Source organism: Schistocerca cancellata, chromosome 8 (genome assembly GCF_023864275.1).
Source record: "Schistocerca cancellata isolate TAMUIC-IGC-003103 chromosome 8, iqSchCanc2.1, whole genome shotgun sequence".
NCBI lineage: Eukaryota > Metazoa > Arthropoda > Insecta > Orthoptera > Acrididae > Schistocerca > Schistocerca cancellata.
In genome coordinates this window covers 67491456-67510652 of record NC_064633.1, presented here as the reverse complement: position 1 = coordinate 67510652, position 19197 = coordinate 67491456, and the positions used below count along the sequence as shown (strand labels likewise).

Below are 19197 nucleotides of genomic sequence, written 5' to 3'. Positions count from 1 at the left end.
TCTGTCTGTTTCTCCCACTGCTAAAAACCCTTCACGTATCAAGTTGAAATTTAGGTCACTTATTAACGTCTGCAGTCCTTTGGCGATGTAGTACGCGTAAGCTTCTCAGTCAATGCAATCAAAACATTCGGTCATTCATGTCACACATTTTGATACTCGCAAACTGACGTCAAAACCTAAAACGTACTTCCCGTTGACCTAGAAGCATATTTGGCAAGAAGGAATGATTCGCAGTAAAAGTAAAGGCAAAAGTCGGAGAATTTTTAATTCGTAGTTATATCAAACGGAAAAATATTTCTTTTGACGTTTGATATCCGATTTCAAACTTAAAATTGAAACATTCTCTAAAGTATTGGAATTCCTGCGCCTGATACCTCGGCAGTATGAATCGTCGATATTCTCGGTTCCTGGGATGGATGAGCTGTCTGCTTACACAGTTAAGCCTGTACGGAACCTTCAGAACGCAAGTCCTACTTGCACCTGGCTATTTTTTTTTTAATTGCCCTTGCCGTGTCTTACATTAAAGATACAGGTAATTAGCGTCAGCTTCCATATAAAATTATAAAAATGCTTCACTACACTGCTGCAACTGAAACTGAACACCAGGAAGGACAGGAAATAGCGAAATCTTACTTTTTATGCATACACTGCAGCATACGAAGAATACAGGATTAGATTTGTACGTGATTTGGGGTAAACAGAGTGTGACCTGTATATAAAAGAAGCACATCTAGCGGACACAAAAAATGGTTCAAATGGCTCTGAGCCCTGTGGGACATGACATCTGAGGCATCTAGAACTTAGAACTACTTAAACCCAACTAACCTAAGGACTTCACACACATCCATGCCCGAGGCAGGATTCGAACCAGCGACCGCAGCAGTCACGCGGTTCCGGACTGAAGCGTGTAGAACCACTCGGCCACCACGGCCGGGCTGGCGGTCACAATCGATCGTTCTAACCCAGCTGGGCATAGAGTGACACGTAGCAAAACTGCTGTATAGTTACGTATTTATGACGGTGAGACATGTGTACCGCGTATAGTCAACTGACGGCCGTAATCCATTTGATTAACTGCACCAATTATTAATGTTTTTTCTGTCTATAAGAACTGTCTGTTCATGTTTACAATCCCGTAAATGTCAATTTTTACTTTTATTTCCGCATCGGTTTTACTTTTTATGTAAATTAATCTGATTGCATGAGGAAATGTTAGTCAAAAAATCTACCACGTGACATCTTTGTAGCTGAGCACTCCCTACGTGAAAAGTGTGTCGTGATCTATCTTCTTCCCTAAGCACGTCACATATGTGCTCCGTTTTATCTTCAAGACAGTGAAGAGCCCTGATTGAGCCTTGCGTGGTGACGTTCTGTGGCGAAACGATTAAGTCAAAGAAGAGATACACAATTATTCGTTTTGAGTTATGAATTATCTTTTTCGGCTTTGTTTGTCGGCGTCAACTCTTATATAAAACTAGCATCGATTCTATCACTTTGGTTAGTCGAGTCAGGCACTTCGGAAAGTGTAATTGTTTCATTATTTTACTTCTAGTACTCGTGTATATCTTGCACCTTCGATACCCCATCCCCAATGGTCTTATTCTTTTTGCGCACACATCTAGGTCATCCGTGGTCTACCCCTCCACCGCTTCCATCCGATCCGACACCTTATTGTCGTCGCTTCCTTCGGCTGTCTTTCACGCAATAATCACCTGAACAGCCCGTACTGGTTGACAACACCAAATGAAGACAAGACGCACGTTTCATGTGATCGCCAGGGGAGTCTGATGCTCTCGTCGACAATTTTTTTTATTTATGATATTTTTAGAATCAGACAACTACCACAAAGGCCCACTGAGTTTAGGGGCACGTTGAGATATTCACTTACATAATATACAGTATTTCAATCATTTGTGCATTACTAAATATGTGAGATCTCTCAGGATGAGGTCACCTTACACACTGGTATGGGAATGAAATTCCACAGTGTTTCATCAGGTTTATATCAGAGTTCAGGTTACATGCCTCCAGACTGTGTTGGGCACAGCAACAGGCAAACACCCCCAGCATCGAGGTTGGTCAGAATAGCAAGGGCCACATGTGGCCTTGCGTTAATTTGCTCAAAGTTAACGCCATGAAGGTAGGGCACAGCCACTCGTATTAACGGCTTAGAAATCTAAGGCTTGCTGTCCAAATTAATAGCCATGCGAACCAGAAGTGATCGTGTTGCGTTTCTAAAGGCATACTATACCATCGCACGGTGATCCTGAGTGGACGAGGGAACACTTTCTGACTTCCCTGCTGCTAGTCGCGTGGGACCGCTGAAATCCTGCGTGCCAGTGAGTATACCTGTCCAGAACCCATAGATGCCATCTCTGCACGACAGGTACGGGACACCGACCAACGAGCGCAACAGCATCGCCAAACGTTAAACTGCAGTCTCGACAGGGCACGATCCGGAAATCGGCAGAACAGCGGAAATTACATTAATATGATGAATTCGCATGAGACGCAACTGGAGCTGTTCTCACACAACTTCACTTACATATTTACCTCAAGATACACACGTTTTCGTCGTTGAAGTACAGGACTGTGAGTGACTGAATACGGGTTTCAACTTCTCACCTTCCCAAATCGAGCTTAGCGCCTTCACCAGCAGATCGGATACACTGACGCCGCGCGGGGTAGCCGAGCGGTCTGGGGCACCTTGTCACGGTCGGCGCGGCTGGCTCCGTCGTAGGTTCGAGTCCTCCCTCGGGCATGGGTGTATGTGTTGTCCTTAGCGTGTTAGTTTAAGTTAGAGTAAGTAGTGTGTAAGCTTAGGGACCGATGACCTCAGCAGTTTGGTTCCATAATACCCTAACACAATTTCCAATTTTCGACTGACGAAAAAATAATCACAACAGGAGGAGATAATTAACGTATAGTAATGAAATTTCGGGAAAACATATGTCTAAGGAACATTTAAGTGATAAACGTTGCATCATTACAGGTTAATCTAAGTGCGAGAAAACCCACTGCAAATGTGAAATACAGGCACATTAATAACCCAGAATGTTGAATGCAAGCATGAGAACTGTGTAGCACAGGTGCGGGATGTCAGTTTGTGGGATAGAGCTTCATGCCTGTTGGTACTTTATCGGGCAATGAAGGGACGTTTAATGCTGTTTGTGGATGAGGCTGGAATTGTCGTCCGATGATGTCTCATATGTATATTGGAGATAGCTCTGGTGCTCGAGCAGGCCATAGCAACGTGCCGACACTCTGTGGGGTTACAACAGCGGTGTGTGGGCGAGCGTTATCCTGCTGGAAAACACATAGTGCAAAGCTGTGCGCGAGTGGCAGCACAACAGGTCGAATCAAAGACTGTAAAGCTCTGGCTCTGAGCACTATGGTACTTAACATCTGAAGTCATCAGTCCCCTAGAACTTAGAACTACTTTAACCTAACTAACCTAAGGACATCACACACATCCATGCCCGAGGCAGGATTCGAACCTGCGACCGTAGCGGTCTCGCGGTTCCAAACTGGAGCTCCTAGAACCGCTCGGCCACACCGGCCGGCAACAGACTGTAAGGGTCCATGGGTTTACCACGAGAATGCCGCTGTTGTCACACGAAGTCGCACCCCAGACAATAAGTCCAGGTGTACGTCCAGTGTTTCTAGACGGCGGAGAGGCTGGTTGCAGATGCTCAGCTGGTCTCCCCCTAAGCAACACACTGCCGTCACTGGCACTGAGCCAGAATCAGCTTTCACCAGAAAACACAACTGGCCTTCACCCTGCCCTCCATTCAGCTCTCGCTTGACACCACTGAAGTCGCGAATGGCGGTGGTTCGGGGTCAGTGGAATGCACGCTTCAGGGCGTCTGGCTCGGAACTGTCCTTGAAGTAACCGATTTTTAAGAGCTCGTTGTTACTGTGGTGCCAACTGCTGCTGAAATTACCGCGGCAGGTGCAATGCGATGCGCCACAGCCACACGCCGAACACGGCGGTCTTATCTCTCGGCAGTGGCAGGTGGCCGTAGGGATGGCAGTCGTCTTGCGGCCATGCACTCTCGTGGCCACCACTGCCAGCAATCATGTACAGCGGCTTCACTCCTGCCAAGTCTTTCTGCAGTATCGCCGAAGGAACATCCGGCTTTTGTAGCCTTACTACACGACCTCGTTCAAACTTGCTGAGTTGTTGATAATGGCACCTTCATAGTCTCGCAGGCACTTGGACTAACATCAGTTAACTACGTCCAGTCCCAAAGGTAACTGAGGCTCGCGACCGTTACAGTGTGTGTTTAAAATAAATCTCATTGACATCCTCATAGTGGTGCTACAAGAGCCAATCTGAAGAGACGGACGCGAAATTTGAACAGACGTAATATTTCAAGTATAGAAACACGCCCACCTACTTTCGTTTGTCTCGCACAACTCCTCCTTAGTGTTGCAGTTTTCTGCCCTCAGTGTACTTGGGAAATCACTGGTCGATTAGTGCTTGCAAGACAAATGGGAATTTTTTATCCCTCTTCGAGACTCAAGCATATAATACAGAGAAAAAGGCTATCTACAACTTGTAGACAAGCCAGACCACAGTTACGAGTCGAATTACATGAAAGAGAAGCAATCGTTCAGTAGGGAGTGAGGTGAAGTTGGTCAAATTGGGCAGGGTTTTTCACTCTGTACATTGAGGAAGCAATAACAGAAAACAAACAGAAATTCTGGAAGGGAATTAGTCCAGGAAGACGAAATAAAAAAAATAATACGCTTTGCTGACGACGCTGTGATTCTGGCAGACGCAGCCAAGGAGCAGTTGAATGGAATGGATAGTGTTTCTGACAAGAGTTATAAGATGAACGTCACGTAAAGTAAAACAAGGGTAATGGAATCTTGTCAAATTAAAAAAAAAATGATAGCGAGGAAATTAATTAGGAAACGAGACAGTAAAAGCAGTAGATGAGTTTTGCTTGTTTGGGGAACCAAATAACTGATGACGGCCGAATTAGAGGGAATATAAAATGAAGAATGGAAATAGTAATAAATTTCTGAAAAAGAGAGTTCTCGATGTATAGTAAAAAAATTTCTGAAAAAGAGAGTTCTCGATAACATCGAAATAATGTTAAATGCTAAGAAGGCATTTCTGAATACATTTGTGTGGAGCGTAGCCATGTATGGAAGTGAAACATGGACGCTATACAGCTTAGACAAGAATAGAACGTTTTAAAATGTGCTGCTACAGAAGAATGCTGCAGATTTGATGGGCAGATCACGTAACTAATGAGGAGGTACTGAATGGACCTGGGGAGAAAAGAAATTTGTGGCACAACCTGAACAGAAGAAGGGATAGGTTGTGACGACATATCCTGAGTCATGATGAAAACATCAGTCAGGTAATGGTGTAAGCAAAAGCACATGAAACTGGTAACCCCAATACAAATAGAAAATTCACGATCAGTGTGGCAAGACTACATAAGAACGGAAAGAACACTATTACCGAGACAGCGCAATGATACTGGAACGCTAACAAAGAGCACCTCGGATTGAAAGCCGCGGAAGACAGGGACGTAGCCCCCTGGCCCTGTTGTTCAACACGCACACCGAAGAAGCAGTGAAGGAAATAAAAGAAACTCAAAACTGAGACTGACATTCGGAGTGAACGGTCTAGCCCCTCGCTCTTCGCAAAAAATAATCCAAGTAATGATAATTACTTAGCAAACCCCGCTAACTGCCACAGTCATCTGTTTGCGCCGTTACTTCTCGGTGTCTCGAGAAGCACACAGAAGAGATAGCATTACAACTGTAATTAATATATTTAAGTCAATGTAAAAAACAACAAAAAACCAAAAGGTTTTCTTTCACTTCCGTTCGATGTACATTTTCACTAAGGCTAAGATGCTGTTTAACGGTAAATTCCTTCTTGTGGACCAGATTTTAGGGTTGGAATTTTGTTTTGTGTTAACTGAAATGTAGCAGACCTTTTCCTTCTTTTCTCCACATTTTATTATAATCTTCGCTGATTAGCTCCGCTTATCATCGCTACACGTCATTATCCTATACACGTAATTAGTTTCAAAACATTCTCGACCGCAAGTAGTAAATTCCAGCCAAGAGGCCATAAGCGTCCAAGGATATTACATGCTGCAAGTATCTATTACACCCCATACAAAGACAATTTTGTGCACATTCCAGTTGCAATTTATTTTCAATTTCAGTTTTCAGAAACCATTATTAAAAGTGATGATGATTAACATCTTTCTCTCCTCTTCTGCTTTTGCATTGCTATATGGGTTGTGGCATTGTTAGTACAATTGGTGACTGGGTGACCTTCCTCCACGACGGAATCTGTGTGTCCCATCTGTCTGCGCCCTGAATAAATGCCATGTCCAAGTGTGAGATTTTTTTCGGAACGTTTGTGCCTCCTGTATTTGAGTATGTGGGAAAGAGCTTAGAAACCAAAGCTAGGCTGGCCGGCTCAGCCCTAGATCCAGAGCTACCTCGTCTCCCCGAGTGCTACAAGCGGTGTTTTCGCACGGTCGGCTATCCGGGCGGATTAATATTAGTAATGATGATATGTGATGATGATGATGATGATGATGATGATGATATTTCCGGTGAGACGAATGTATAAAATATATGCGACATTGTTAAAAATACATTATTTGCATGAAAATGACATTTTGTTATGTGCATTTTATATTAGTACATGTGCGAATGTTGCATTAATATCGGCATTGTCAAAAAAAAAAAAAAAAAAAAAAAAGATATCTGTGACAAATTGTATTGGATCACGAAGTGAATTTAAATGCATGCATCATGTTCTCTGCTACGTAACGAGAGTGTACCACTGACTATTTCCATTACAACGGGCATCAGTGCTAAGATTATGTAACGACGAGAACCACATCATACCAGTCTTTGCAATGAGAGGAGACAACAGACAATAGATAAGTCTTGTTCCCAGAATGAATTTTTACTCTGCAGTGGAGTATGTGGTGATACGAAACTTAATGGAGGTTAATACTGTGCCGGACCGGATTTGGAAACAGGTACTTTTGCCTTTCGTGGGCAAAAGGTCTACCAGCTGAATAACACGAACACGACTCACAAACCCACATGACAGTTTCGTATCCGTGCACACTTAGCAGCAGCGCGAAAATTCGTTCTGGAAACATCCCCCTAGGCCGTGTTCAAATGTGTGCAAAATCTAATGTGTGCAAAATCTTATGGGACTTAACTGCTAAGGTTATCAGTCCCTAAGCTTACACACTACTTAACCTAAATTATCCTAAGGACAAACACACACACCCATGCCCGAGAGAGGACTCGAACCTCCGCCGGGACCAGCCGCACAGTCCATGACTGCAGCGCTCGGCTAATCCCGCTCGGCCCTGCATTATCCTCTCTTCCAGGAGTACTAATGCCACTAGTTAAGCAGGGTAACTTATGTGAAGTTTGGAATGTAAATCTGTGAGGACGTGTCGTTCTCGAGTAGCTCAGGTGGCAGGGCATTTGCCGGCGAAAGGCAAGGTACCAGGTTTGAGTCCCAGTCTGACACTCAGTTTTAACCTCTCACGATGTTTCATTCTTGCGTCCATACATGCTATAAAAACACTTGTGTGTACACTATGTGATCAAAAGTATACAGGCACCCCAAACAACATACTTTTTTATATTAGATGCATTGTGCTGCCACCTACTGCCAGGTACTCCATGTCAGCGAGCTCATTAGCCATTAGACATCGTGAGAGAGCAGAATGGGGCGCTCCGCGGAACTCACGGACTTCGAACGTGGTCAGGTGAATGGGTGTCACTTGTGTCATACATCTGTACGCGAGATTCCCACACTCCTAAACGTCTCTAGGTCCACTGTCCGATATTGAAGTGGAAACGTGAAGGGACACGTACAGCACAAAAGCGTACAGGCCGACATCGGCTGTTGACTGAAGAGACCGGCGACAGTTGAAGAGGCTCGTAATGTGTAATAGGCAGACATGTATCCAGACTATCACACAGGAATTCCAAACTGCATCAGGATCTACTGCAAGTACTATGACAGTTACGCGGGAGGTGAGAAAACTTGGATTTCATGGTCGAGCGGCTGCTCATAACCCACATATCACGCCTGTAAATGCCAAAAGACGACTCGCTTGGTGTAAGGAGCGTAAAAATTGAATGATTGAACAGTGGAAAAAGGTTGTGTGGAGTGACGAATCACGGTACACAACGTGGCGATCCGATGGCAGAGTGTGGGTATGGCGAATGTCCATTGAACGTTATCTGCCAACGTGCGTAGTGCCAACAGTGAAATTCGTAGGTAGTATGGTTACGGTGTGGTCGTGTTTTTCATGGAGGGGGCTTGTACCCCTTGTTGGTTTGCGTGGCACTATCACCGCACATGCCTACATTGATGTTTTAAGCTCCTACTTGCTTGCCACTGTTGAAGAGCAGTTCGAGAATGGCGACTGCATCTTTCAGCACGATCGAACACCTGTTCATAATGCACGGCCTGTGGCGGAGTGGTTACACGACAATAACATCCCTGGAATGGACTGGCCTGCATAGAGTTCTGACCTGAATCCTATGTAACACCTTTGGGATGTTTTGGAACTCCAAATTCGTGCCAGGCCTCACCGACCGACATCGATACCTCTCCTCAGTGCAGCACTCCGTGAATAATGGGCTGCTATTCCCCAAGAAACTTTCCAGCACCTGACTGAACGTGTGGTTGCGAGACTGGAAGCTGTCATAGAGACTAAGGTTGGGCCAACACCATAATGAAATCCAGCATTAGCGATGGAGGGTGCCACAAACTTGTAAGTAATTTTCAGCCTGGTGTCCGGATACTTTTGATCACGTAGTGTATCTATTGGTATGGTCGAGTACGTAGGTTTGTATGTACATATGTATGTTTCATATCTCCTCCTGAACTCCCCGGACCCATTTGAATCAAACGTCGCGCATTTGTCATTTACTGACTGGGACGAGTGGTTGTGGGGGTAAGAGCCAAATACATATAAAAGGGGTGGTGGTGAAAGACAAGTGTAGCTAATGACGAGCGAACTCCCAAACTTTATTCATACAGTACTTGAAAATAAGAGCACGAAGTAAGTTGTAATAAACTTAACACGTAATTTCAAACCTGCCCAATCAAGCATGAAGTTTTAATCCATTACTTCTTAACTTCTAAATTTATTCTTGACACATTTTGCATACAGTGTTCACACATACCACTGAATGTACCTGTAAAATTGCATCATTGTGATGCACATTGTTCAGGCGATATGAAGTCATCAACAGTAAGCTGTGCGAAGACGAAACTGCAGGGTTAATAAGCTACAGATACGGGCGAAATTATGTATAAATATGTGCCACAAACGTTAGATATGCGTGAAATATGTGTGACATGGACGTACTTTGGCAAAGTCGCTGGGACAAAGACTCTGGATCTATTTTAACCAAACTTGGTACATATGTTGTTTACAGCCTGGAAAGAAATATTTTGGGGCTAAGAACTGTGGTGTCACCGCCAGACACCACACTTGGTAGGTGGTAGCTTTAAATCGGCCGCGGTCCATTAGTACAAGTCGGACCCGCGTGTCGCCACTGTCAGTAATTGCAGACCGAGCGCCACCACACGGCAAGTCTAGAGAGACGTACTAGGACCCGTCCCAGTTGTACGACGACTTTGCTAGCGACTACACTGACGAAGGCTTTCTCTCATTTGCCGAGAGATAGTTAGAATAGCCTTCAGCTAAGTCCATGGCTACGACCTAGCAAGGCGCTATTAACCATTTCTAGAGAGAGTCTCACTTGTATCATCAAGAATGCTGTATACAAATGATGGATTAAAGTTAAGTATTCCAGAAGCTACGTACTTTTCTTTATAGCATTCATTACGTATCCTGTTTCAGACTTAACGCAAGCCTGCGTGAATTAAACGCGTGCCTTTCGGTTACCCGTCACTGTGGACTGGCTGTCTTGTCAGTCCACAACAAGAACAACCAGCCTTCTATTGCGGTAGTGATGGTCGGGGGGGGGGGGGGGGAGGAGCGGGTGAGGGTGAGGAGGTGATAACTTGGTGAGAGAAGGTGGACGGAGGGGGCGAGATGGACGCAGACATTGGAAATGGAGAGAGAAAAGTAAGAGTATGAGAGAGGGGTGATGAGGAAATTGAGAGAGAGGGAGTGAGGAGGAGATGGATGATAGAGGGGGGAGGAGCACACGGACAGAGAGAAAGGCACGAGGAGATGGATAGAGGCAGGAGCAAGAGGAGTGGGGTGGGGGTAGGACGACATGGAGAGAGGGAGAAGGATTGGAATAAATACATACCCGGGCAACGCCGGGTACTGAGCTAGTCACCAAATACAAGAGAGAGGTTCCCTCAGCTGGACGCAGTCAGTGGAACTGGTGGTGTCGCGAGACCAGAGGCGGGCACATGGGCGACCACGTGGCCGCGGCTATCGATCAGCGACAAGAGTCGATATGCTGCTTTCATAAGGCAGCAGGCGGGCGCCCTGGGGAGGCGGTAGGCGGTAGGCGGTGCCGGCCGTCCATTACGGCGGCGGGCCTCCTGAATGCGGCCGCACTTGGAACAGTACTTGTGTCGCGCATCGACCCGCTCTGCCCGCCGCGGATTGTGCGCCGCTGAAAGCCTCGCGGCCGGTGGTGCAGGGGGCGCCGGCCGCTGATGGACGGCCCACACTGCGCCGTCCCTGGCTCTGGCTGTGCCGGTCTCGCTGCGCCGCTCTCTGGCGGGTGTAGCGTGGGCTGGGCTGGGCTGGGATACAGCAGCTGGGCCGGGTCAGGTACCTGTCACGCTGTACAGGTATCGTGCCAGAAGACTTGTTCTCCGTCTATAGTGTTGACCACGTAAGCCGAGTCCACACCATCACTGGAAACACGGTTACGTTGCAGACAAGTTTCCTGTGCTGTTCGCAAAGAGTTTCAAACCGTGTTTCTTGTAAATGTCTCTGAGTACGCGGTTGGGAAACATACCTCGTCGTGTACTCGCATCACGAAGCTGAGAAATGTTACGACGGACTGGTGGCTCGTAAGACAGTATTCTCTCTCACCAACACCGTTTATTTAAGGTGTATAGGTTTAGGTGTATAGTCTAGTCAGAGTGGCACGTTTATAATTCTGAAACTAATACACATATACAATGAATTTTGTTTTTGATGAACGGGAAACACAAAAAGTTCTTTTCATACTTTTTCGAAGATGTCCAGTACGTCCACCTTGAGATGCACGGCATTTGTCAATGCAGAACTCATTGTTCCCACTTCCAGCGAGCATGTCTTGAGTTTCAGCTTCTATAGCTGCCGCTATGCGATGTCTCCGTTCATTAATTGTTGTTGGTAACGAAGGCACATAAACAGTCTTTTATATATTTCGACAAGAAATAATCGCGTACAGTGAGGTCCGGTGACCTTGGACGCCAGTAATGTAAGGTTGAATCATTTGATCGAGTGTAACCGATCCATTGCTCTAAATCTTTCGATTTAAAAATTCCCGCACTTGCAGATGCCAGTGTGGCGGTGCCCCATCCTACTGGTAAAAGAAGTCGTTCGAACCATCCTCCAACTGTCTAAAAAGAAAAATGTCGAAATATGTGCTTCCTGTAACAGTGTTCTCGGCAAAGGAAAATGGACCATACACCTTCCCTTTGAAACTGCACAAAACACACAAAATTTTGGAGAGTCCTTCTGATATTGTACATGTTGTTGTTCCATACCCTACATTCTCACATTATGACGGTTGACTTTTCCATTCAAATGGAGTATTGCCTCGTCACTAAACACTAAACGTGGAAGAAAACTGTCGTCCTTCATCTTGCCAACTTCACAAAGACCTTGCAGAAGCTGAAGTTTGTATGGTTTCGAGTGTAAACGTCGACGCAACACACGCCAGACGGACATCGGTGGCATATTGAGCTGACGACCTGTACCGCGAACGGATTTCTGCGGACTCCTTGTGAAACTGTGCGGGATGCGATCGACGTCTGTGTCAGACACTCGGCGACGTTCCGGTGATTTGGCTTCACACAAACAACCTATTTCTCGGAATTGTTCACGCCATCGTCTAATGCTCTGTGCTGTAGGAGGAACCACACCATACCCAGTACGAAAGTCACGCTGAACGGTTATTACTTACCCACCCTGTGCAAAACTCAGAACACAAAACACTTTCTGTTATTCCGACACCATTTTTACTAGAACCGAAGTGGGCGCATACTGCTGCTACCTAGCGGGAACCATGTAAAACTCGAGAGTTTTATCTTTCCAACAGTAAGTTGTTCACGCACGTATCTCAACTAATATAATAGTTATGACTTTTTTAAATCGTATGATTCTTTTCGATACACCATGTATGTATCGAAGATTTGATAATGAAGACACTAGAAGCAGGGAAAGATGAAGTAAGCATAGGACACCGAAGACTAAATGAAACAGATTTGGGTATGATATAGTACTGCTTGCAGATAAAAAAATACGCAAAAAACTATCTCCATAGTTACAGACGGACTCCAAGGACACGAAATGGAAATCAACACTAAAAATAAGGTCATGACAGTACACGAAAAGACAAAAAAGTGAAAGTAACAGAAGATCAAACTGAACAGGTTGCACAGTACAGATGTAAATGACTAGAGTTGCAATTTTCTGTGACAGGTACAACAGCCACCAGAATGCGTTATTGTTGTTCGCCTTTTGTGTTGTTACGATACCTGGTAGGGTATGTAACTGGCGCTGACAGCGTCAGAGGGTGAACTGCAAAGGATACGGAGATGTCGCGTAGTCGTCTGAAGCAGCGTTATCAGCAGCTGGCAGAGCTTCAAAGGGCCCTCTCTGTGACTGTCCACTTGCTCCGTTGCTCGAGTTGTACAATATTCAAGATTTGTGGTGCATCAGGATGTGACACCGGCTCGATGATTGGCTTCATGGGAATGTGAGGGCAGGCGTACTCGTAGCCAAGATTCCTGTCGACCTCGTCGGACCACGACAGAAGAGGATCACCGTGCTGTCCACCAGTCACATGTTAACCCCTTGTTGCTGCACACTAGTGAAATCAAGGACACAGTAAAACTTCTGCTCACACACACCTTTATTCTCACACGTCCATTTTACAGTTATGTTGAAATATATCCGCTGCAGAGGGCAGCACAATGTACAGACTTAACAGAACACCAACAGATGGCGTAGGAGTCTTCATTCCCCGACATCCTCCCCACCCTGGTCCATCTCGAGGGGGATGACCAGCTGGACCGGTCGACAGATCTTCATACTATCTGTTTTCCATTTGTTTGGATCACTCCGTACCCATTCCAAAGTGACTGTCGAGTCGCTCCACAAGGTAGCTCTGTTGGCATCAAACCCTGTTTCCTGGCAAAAGTAATGAAGGAGTCGGGGTCCGACCAATGCAGCAAGTAACTCCAACCTGGGTAGAGTTACCTTCTTGATAGGGGCCAGTCTGTTCTCGCTACAGACAAGGTGCACAGTGTATCCAGTTTTAGTAGCTGTCCTTATATACAAAACAGCGCCATAGGCTCTTTCAGATGCATCACAGAATACATGCACCTCCGCAGAGCCACCTGTGCCCAGCGTCCATATCCATCTAGGAATATGTAGTGATGACAAGTGATGAAGCTTTGACACCCATGAGTGCCAACGACATGCAAGATCTGTGGGCAAAACTTCCTCCCATGTAAGACCCCTCAGCCATGTGTCTTGGAAAATTATCTTTGAAACGATCCCAACAGGAGTGAACACACCCAGGGGGTCATAAAACTGAGCTGCTGCTCGAAGAACATTTCTCTTGGTAACCAGTTTTTCAGCTATCTTCTCGTAGTCACTACAGATGGAGTCATCTTCTGTGTTCCAATTAATTCCTAAAACTTGAGTTGTGGTCTTTGTTTCAAGGCCTTTGACATCCCATATTGCTTTCAGATCATTCGAATTAGTCGCCCATTTGGACAATAGAAGAGTTATCTGCTGGAAAACTTCTGTTAGTTCATGGTAAACAGTTGCAGCGGTGTCGCTGTCTCTAACACTGGCTACGAAATCGTCCATGAACACTGACTTGTTTACAAGTCCTGAGGATAGTGCATATTTTTCACTATTTAGTGCTGCTAGCTCCCTTATGGCAGCTGACAAGAGGAATGGGCTTGGTGCAAGTCCAAATGGCAAACGTTTGAAGCGATATGTAATCACGTCATTTGTGGTCACGTAGGCACCACTTCCAGCTTGCTCAACACGATACCAAAGGAACGGTTTCGGCACCAAAATGTTGCTACACACTAGTGAAATCAAGGACACAGTAAAACTTCTGCTCACACACACCTTTATTCTCACACGTCCATTTTACAGTTATGTTGAAATATATCCGCTGCAGAGGGCAGCACAATGTACAGACTTAACAGAACACCAACAGATGGCGTAGGAGTCTTCAGCCCCCGACACCCCTCTTGACATCTGCCATCCGAGAACAGGTAACAGACTCCCTGAAACCTACTGTGTCGCCCCGCACCTCTCGAGACCAGCAGCAGCCACACTAGCGATGCTGCCGTTAACAACGCGACACCAACAGCTGCGTTCGGAGGGTCGTCGTGACCGGGTCGCAAGTGTTGCTGACGAGAGTGGGGTCGCGGAGTTCTACTCGGCGGTTAGTCGCAGTCCTGCACTACCTTGGACGACCATCGTCGGCGAGTACGGCGATGACCTGGGCAGAAATACTGCTCTTCCAGTGTTTTGGAGAGGCACAGCGGTATTAGTCCTCGCGTCACGGTGTGGGGAGCCGTCTGGCGCGACTCCAGGCCACAGCTTGCATGTCAGCTCCGTCCCAGAGCACAGATCAAGGACATGAAGGCCCTGTTACAAGAGGTCTGCGCCAGCTCTACTCCGGGAAGAGTACGATGGCTTTGTGACCCTTCCTAACTGAATCAGTACGCGCGCTCACGCCAGACGGTTTGCGACGTCGTGTCTGTTACCGAAATATGAGTCACTCGACTTTAACTATATATGACGGTAGTATCTGTTCCCGAAAGAACAGTTACCGTCAATGACCATGCAGCTTTGCTAGAAATGAAATGATAATTAAATAGACACCCTAGCTGCAAGCAGGCGTTGATATACTTCATTGGGGACATGTTGAAAGTGTGTGCCCCGACCGGGACTCGAACCGGGATCTCCTGCTTACATGGCAGACGCTCTATCCATCTGAGCCACCGCGGGCACAGAGGATAGTGGGTCTGCAGGGACTTATCCCTTGCACGCTCCCCGTGAGATCCACATTCCCAACATGTCCACAACACTACATTCGTAGTGCGCCTAATAGATGTTTGCCCATCATACTCATTGACGGTAACTGTTCTTTCGGGAACAGATACTACCGTCATATATAGTTAAAAATATGGGTTCCCGGCCTTTGACCTTCTTGTGCAAACGCACACGCTATGCCCGAACTCGTACGGGACTTGGTAGATTAATCTGCCACGAGTAATGAGTATGATGGGCAAACATCTATTAGGCGCACTACGAATGTAGTGTTGTGGACATGTTGGGAATGTGGATCTCACGGGGAGCGTGCAAGGGATAAGTCCCTGCAGACGCACTATCCTCTGTGCCCGCGGTGGCTCAGATGGATAGAGCGTCTGCCATGTAAGCAGGAGATCCCGGGTTCGAGTCCCGGTCGGGGCACACATTTTCAACATGTCCCCAATGAAGTATATCAACGCCTGCTGGCAGCTAGGGTGTCTATTTAATTATCATTTCATCACTCGACTTTGTAGCCACTGGAATAACACCTCATAGCCTCTCAACCAGTGAAGGTTCATTTGCTCTCCTCCTCCCCTTGTGGTTGCGGCCAGACGGCGGCGACCAGAACCTTGATCCTGAGTGTACCTGCCCTCACATTCCCACTGTCACACCCGAAAGCTCCACAAGCCTGTACATTGCACGATTCGACCACCGCGCCAAGAGGAGACCCATAACGAGACCCTCTTAAACTGTTAGGCGCTAATATCGCTGCGTCACTTTAGTGCCTGGCCAGCTACGTGTCCTTCACAGGTATCACTCGGTATGTGACTTGTTCACTTCCCTTTTGTAGAATTACGGAACACACATTACGGCCACGCATTATGACATTTTCGGAGAGCGAAAAGCTCCCCCATGAAATTCAACACTGATGCCGCAACACACTCGAATCGCTCTGTTCGTCTGCGAGATTCAGAGTGCCGTAGGCGAGGGCGGCCCGCTTACTGCAGTGTTCCTTCAGTTCTCAAGAGCACTCAGTCCCGCTCTGTTGTCTACTGGACAAAGTATCAGCTTGCCGAGACTTGTGACTGCAGTCAGGAGTAGCCTGCAGATAAAAGTCAATACGTCATTCTTAACGGAACAAAATCGACGAATCCAAAAATATCAAGAGTGCCGGAAGCCAGTCTTATATGGACGCTACTATTTACAGCTCGTACTAATCACCCGGTACTGTCTGTACTGTGAATAAAGTATTCATATGAATTAGTCTGCGTTTTAAACTGCCCGTTCGTGCATATGCTAATAGAATCACAGCAACGAAACACGGCGCAATAAGGCTGCCATGTCTATAAGTAGGGCGGTAACTTATATACAGCAGCCAGTCCCAAATATTATTATTCACATTTAACAATTAACACTTTCGAATTTTTAAAAAGCAAGCTTGCGACATTGTATATTGCGGCCTTTCTTTGTCTTAGTTAATTGTTTCGCGCTCTTTAAAAGGGCATAAGATAGGAATACAGTCGTTTTCCTCTAATCTTCAGTCTTTACATCGAAGAAGCAAGGATAAAAGAATCGGAATGGGATTAAAATCCAGATGAAACGATATCGATGATGGGATTCACTGATGACATTGAAGGTGAGGAAGAATTACAAGAACTGTTCGAAGGAATGAACAATCAAATGAGAACAGAATATGAACTGAAAGAAGAAAGATGAAAATAACGAGGAGTAACAGGAAAAGAGAGAAGTTTTAAACTTAAAATCAAAATTGGAGACTACTAAATAGATCAAGTGAAGAGATTCTGTTGCCTCGGAAGCAAAACAACACACGACGAACGAAACAAGGAGGACATAGAAACTAGACCGGCACGGGAAAGAGAAGGCACTGCTGGCCGGAAACAGTTTAGGCGTATCAAAAATCAACCTTAAGCTGAGGAAGAAACATCTCAAAATGTACCTTTCATATCTGTACGGAGTAATTATGAACTGTGGGGAACCGAGAAAAAAGAAAATATACGCATTTGAGATGTGCTACTATACAAAGACGTTGAAAATTAGGTCGACTATTAAGGTAAGAAAGGAAGTGGTTTTCCCTTGAGTCGGCGAAGGAAGGAACGTATGGGAAACACTGACAAGAAGAGGGGGCAGGACGATAGAGCAGGTGTTATGACACCAGGGAACAACTTCCATGGTACTTGAGGGGACTGTAGAGGAAGACAGACATTTCACTATTTCCAACAAATAATTGAGGACTTACGGTGCAAGCACTGCTCCCACACGAAGAGGATAGCAGGCCCCATCAGATAAAGTTGAAGGCTCAGTATTAAAAAAAGCATATACTTTTTTCTGTTCTTGTCTCTAGCTGCTGTATTTAAGTTATAATCCTTATACTTGAGGCGGACGAAAAATATGGAATCACCACCAACACATCACGATGCCAAATAAAGTGCAGAAATCCTTTGGCATTCACAACACCTTCCAGTAGTCTCGGAATGGATAAATAAAGGCCTTGCAATGTTTTTTCAAGGGAATCCCATCCCGTCCTTCCTGCAAAATAGTCGCAAGTCCAGGGAACGATGATGCAGGTGGATAGCGATCATTCACCCTTCTTTCCAAAGTAGACCACAAAGGCTCCATAATGTTAAGATCTTGTGACTGTTGTGGACAGGAGATACGCGACAATACATCCTCGTGCTCGCAAAACCAGTCCTTGACTACGAGAGCTGCAGGGATAAACGATGTACGTTGGGATGGACCTGATCAGCCGAAAGAGTCACACAATCCTTGGCAGTAATGCGACCTTACAGAGAATCGACATGGCTGGCCAGCTCTTCAGCCGGCCCGAACCTGCTTCACTCTTTGGAGATGAGAACAATGTGAAACAGGACTCACTCGACCAAATGACAATCTTCTGTTGCTCCATAGTACATGTTTTATGGCTTTGGCACCACGTTTCCCTGTTACTGGGACTTGCATCACTGATGAGGCGTTTTGGATTTGCAGCTCTTCCTGCAATTTCCTGCTTACGGAGGTCCGTTGGTGTTGCTTAGGCGCTGACAAGGTCCGTCGGTGTGACATTCAGTTGTGCAGAGGCCCCTGTTCAATGACCATCTTCCATCATCACTCGACAACACTTTCTTCTGCATTGTGAATAGCGCATAATGACTTTTAGATTTCCCTGTACGCTGTAGAAATCTTGAGTACGGTGCCTCCACAAACAACAAACATTCGGCTACCGTGATTACCGAAGCACGCACCACACGAGCACCAACAATTTGCCCACGTTTGATCTCACTTAGCTCCGACACAATGCGCTGACAAGTGCACAGAGCACCGCTCCGATCGCGACAGACACTTCCAACGTTGAGGACGAAGCACAGGAGACGTTCGTGGTCAAATACAGCAGCGATACATGCAGTTTGGCTAGCACCTGGGCTTATGTTCAAGCATCCAAGTCTCGTACTGTTTCCATATTTTTTTCCACCTCCTCTAATTCTACTACAGCCACTTCACTCATAATTTTCCGACCATCACTGTCTCAAGAAATATGTAAAGGTTTTTTTAAATTACCGCTACCAGTCACAAACTCTGTTAACTATGTATTATTTATTTATTTTGCTACATGTTTCGAGGGAATACCTCATCTTCAGGCTAAATGAAATTACAAAAACAATTTCACGATAAGATTATACTGATGTTGCATAGTCTTTTCATAAATGCAGTGGTTATCCTGTGGAAGAAGAGGAAACTTTGTAAGAGGCGATGTCACTTCGGAAGCTGGACTGATGTTTGCATGGAAATGTTCTGTAATAGGCACTCACTCAGTTACCGAGCGAGGTGGCGCAGTGGTTAGCACACTGGACTCGCATGCGGGAGGACGACTGTTCAATCCCGTCTCCGGCCATCCTGATTTAGGTTTTCCGTGATTTCCCTAAATCACTTCAGGCAAATGCCGGGA

At 45.9% G+C, this 19197-nt stretch overlaps 1 long non-coding RNA gene and 1 other non-coding gene across 2 annotated transcripts in view; one reads left to right on the top strand and one right to left on the bottom strand.

Moving 5' to 3' along the window:
- The window catches only part of LOC126095037 (uncharacterized), a 783099-nt gene that overhangs the window by 200257 nt on the left and 563645 nt on the right, over positions 1–19197 (bottom strand). The gene's annotated exons all lie outside the window — the stretch shown is intronic.
- On the top strand, positions 15606–15680 carry Trnat-ugu (transfer RNA threonine (anticodon UGU)). The gene has a single exon. It is a non-coding gene; the product is annotated as a tRNA-Thr (tRNA).